Source organism: Octopus bimaculoides, chromosome 4 (assembly GCF_001194135.2).
Source record: "Octopus bimaculoides isolate UCB-OBI-ISO-001 chromosome 4, ASM119413v2, whole genome shotgun sequence".
Classification (NCBI taxonomy): domain Eukaryota; kingdom Metazoa; phylum Mollusca; class Cephalopoda; order Octopoda; family Octopodidae; genus Octopus; species Octopus bimaculoides.
This window is the reverse complement of record NC_068984.1, coordinates 57,988,469-57,991,996: the sequence shown is the minus strand read 5'-3', so window position 1 is coordinate 57,991,996 and position 3,528 is coordinate 57,988,469. Positions and strand designations below refer to the sequence as shown.

Sequence of the window (3,528 nt, the reverse complement as noted above, 5' to 3'; positions counted from 1 at the left end):
TCAGATTTCTTAACCGCTTCTTCTACCCCGCCTCCAGACAACAAAATGGATTAAGCTGCTAATAGTTGCAGGAGCTGCGACTTATACAAGTGGACGTTTGAGAAACAAAACTAGAATTTTGAAAACAAATTTTGAAGAGGTATCTATGGAGAAAAGAATGATTTTAGCGTTCTTTCGATAGCTGTACATGAAAAGTGAAAGTTTTTGTTCGGCAATTTCCGTAATCTTTTTTTATTTTTTCGTTCTTTCATCATATTCTGAATTGCTTGTGTTTATTACACTTTTGTGTATACATATATGTATGAGAGAGTGCTGAAAAGTTACTGGCTTTGAGGGTGTCGTAAAAGGCCTGGTTGGTGGCCCCACCTTCCGAGTTCAAGACTTTGAAAAAACGGAAGGACCGCTGCAATAAGTGAGTGAATCTGAGAATCTTTCAGTAGCCCCTCGTATGTGTTTGTGTATATGTATATTTGTTTATATAAGTATACACGTATTTACGTGCATGTATGTATATATTTATACACACACACAGAGTACTTAGATACACAAATATACACATACATACACACACACACAAACGAATGATACATAAATAAGCGATTCAGCGGTGCGGGGGATAAAGGAATATAACTGTTCACGGAAATTGCAGAAGAAAGACATTCACTTTACATGTACGGCTATCGAAAGAGCTGAAGAGGGGCAAACACTCTTACTTCTCTTATAGGCAACAGTTCGTAGCATTTTTTCTGAAGTGGCACAGTTGTGTCCATTTATTTTTTCTCTACGTTCCCTAAATAACTGAATATTTTGTTTTGTGGAAAGGAAGGAATCTTGTCGAGAAATACTGTTACCCTAAACTGAAAGATGCACAATCTTAGTCTTGTCCGGGGAATGAAAAAACGGTACGTAAAATTCAATTTGACACGAATTATATCAATTTCTATTTGCTTTTGTATATTTTCTAATGTAAAAAAAGTAACGTTGCCATGAGTTGTTCAAGTTCCCCTTCAATATAAACGCTAATTTGGATGAGGGGAATATAAACGGCGGAGATAAAGAATACGTACACCACCCGTTTTCGGCGAAACAAAAACACTAACCCTAAACATCGGGTGTACGCATTCTTTACTTTGTCATACGAGGTTTTGACAAATGTGTACTGAGTGGGCAGAATGCGGGGCTAATGCAGTTTCGTACCCCTCCTTGAAAAATGCATTTTTTTAAAACATTTTTTTGGAATGCTACGTTTTAGATGTCGGAGATTACGAATATGCAAAAACAGAATTTTTTAAAATTTCACACACACACACACACACCCCTCCACCTCAAAATTTAGAACTTTTTCGAAACTGAGATTCTGAATATGCAAGAAGCCACATTTTCAAAATTTTAAATTCAATAAGCATATAAATATGTGGGTGGGTAGATGGATGGATGTCTTCCTGGGACTAAAAACAACAGTAATACCGTCTTCTATAGGATCGCCACATTTAGTTGACAAATATATTTTATGGATAAATAGACATAAATAAACAAATGGATGAAAGAGTTTAATTGGAGAGGGGGTGAAATTTGAGCCCCCTAATAAATTTTATAACACTAATTATTAAACATTGTTTCTCATAAAATGGTGTATATTTAATTTGCATTAAATTATTATTTACGATTATAATCACAAGTAAAACGCAAATATTTTTCACTTTAATGTTTTTGTATTTAATTTCGATTTGCACATGTTCGTCAATTCGCTACGATCCCTTGAAAATAGACAAAAATCAAAAATTTAAATGGGGGGGGGAGCAGATGAAATTAAATTTTTTTTTTACCTATTCGTAATCTCCGACAACTAAAACGTAGGAATCCCCCAAAAATGCATTTTTCAAGGAGAGGTACGAAATTGCATTAACCCCCAAAATGCTCCTCTAAGGTATTTGCTCTAGACGGTGGCCACAAAAAAAAGACTGACCAGATAAAACCTACACTGGTATCTTTTGTTAATTCACCATTATCCAACATAAAAGGAAAATATTAAATACAGTGATTAAATAATGTAAGTATGTAGGTCAGTGGACAACTGGAAAAGAAGAGAGAATAATTTAATTAAAGCTGCTTAGTGATTATCTCCTTGTTTATAATAATGTTGGCGATTATGAAATTCTCGTTCCCCAAGCGCTATTCATAACGTAACATTTGAAACAGGAACACCTCATTCTTTGTGTTTTTCAACTGATAACCTGACATAAAAATAAATGTGAACCCCATCGTGGAAACTACCGGTTAAGAATGAAACCAATGCATATGCAAAGAAAAATATAAACAATCTGGAATTACCATACAAGAAGCACGCACTTTCAGATAGGCATGTCACGTATCTAGAATGGAGTAGGGTGGAAATGTGTTAGACATTTACCACTAATGGCAAAATTTTGCTGAGAACACCGATTTTGGACTATACTGAAAACACCAGAATTGGTACCTTTAAGTGTACAATAAACGCACGCATCAAACATTCGTGAAGCAAATAACAAAAATATTAAATAACGGTAGAATAACCTTGTAATCACACTAACTGAAAAGCACCCAATTGCAACTTTAAGCCATGAAATACAGCAGAGTATGATGGCCCTCCACAAAAACAAAAAAAATCTAGTCACTAAGGAATTAAACTAAGTGGGGCTGTGGTTCTCAAACAAATAAATATCAGCACACACTTACCTACTGACCTCCAAAAAAATGTTTTTGCTCCTCCTCCTCTTTCTAAATGAGAAGACAAAATGTTTGCATCCATCTTTCTTCGCCATCGGGTTGGGCATGCTTAAAACCCTCCGATTTTATTAAAGATGGCAAACTGTCCACTCACTTTACAATTTTAACAATTCCCCTCCCTCCGTACCAGAAGGATAATATAAAGGCTCAGGGTTTAGTGGTTAGAGGTGTACAACGCAAGATCGTAAAGTCGTGAGTTCGATATTCGTTGTGTCCTTGAGCAAGTTTCTCTATTTCACATTGCTCTAGTCCACCCAGCTAGCAAAAATAAGTAGTACCAGTATTTCAAATGGCCAGCCTTGTCACATTCTGTGTCACGCTGAATCTCCCTGAGAATTTACGTTAAGGGTGCGCGTGTCTGTTGAATGCTCAGCACTTGCATGTTAATTTTAACGAGCAGGCTGTTTCGCTGATCGGATCAACTGGAACACTCATCATAATCGACGGAGTGTCTGATATTCCTACAAAGGCATCCAAGATTCATATGGAATTACAACAGAAAAAAAAAGTATTAGCTCGCTGACGTTTAAATTTATTCTTCTTTAATCTAAATATTAATAAATTGCAAAAGAATTATTCCGTACATTAAAAAAAAAAGATAAACAAAAACATTTTACGTTTAGACAATACACAGAACTGGAAGAAGAAAAATATCAGTTAGGTATGGATAATTTAAAACTTCCGTTTCCAATGACTGATTGATATATTGGAACAGTTGTAGTCTATATTTAGTTATATAGTTTATTTAAACTGATATATATA

At 35.1% G+C, this 3,528-nt stretch overlaps 1 protein-coding gene across 1 annotated transcript in view; it reads left to right on the top strand.

The window, feature by feature from the left end:
* The first annotated feature begins 585 nt into the window (after positions 1–585).
* The window catches only part of LOC106877352 (sterol carrier protein 2), a 69,357-nt gene continuing 66,414 nt past the window's right edge, over positions 586–3,528 (top strand). Inside the window, exon 1 of the mRNA XM_014926239.2 lies at positions 586–902. The gene's annotated coding sequence lies outside the window, so the exon portion shown is untranslated. The remainder of the gene's footprint in view (positions 903–3,528) is intronic.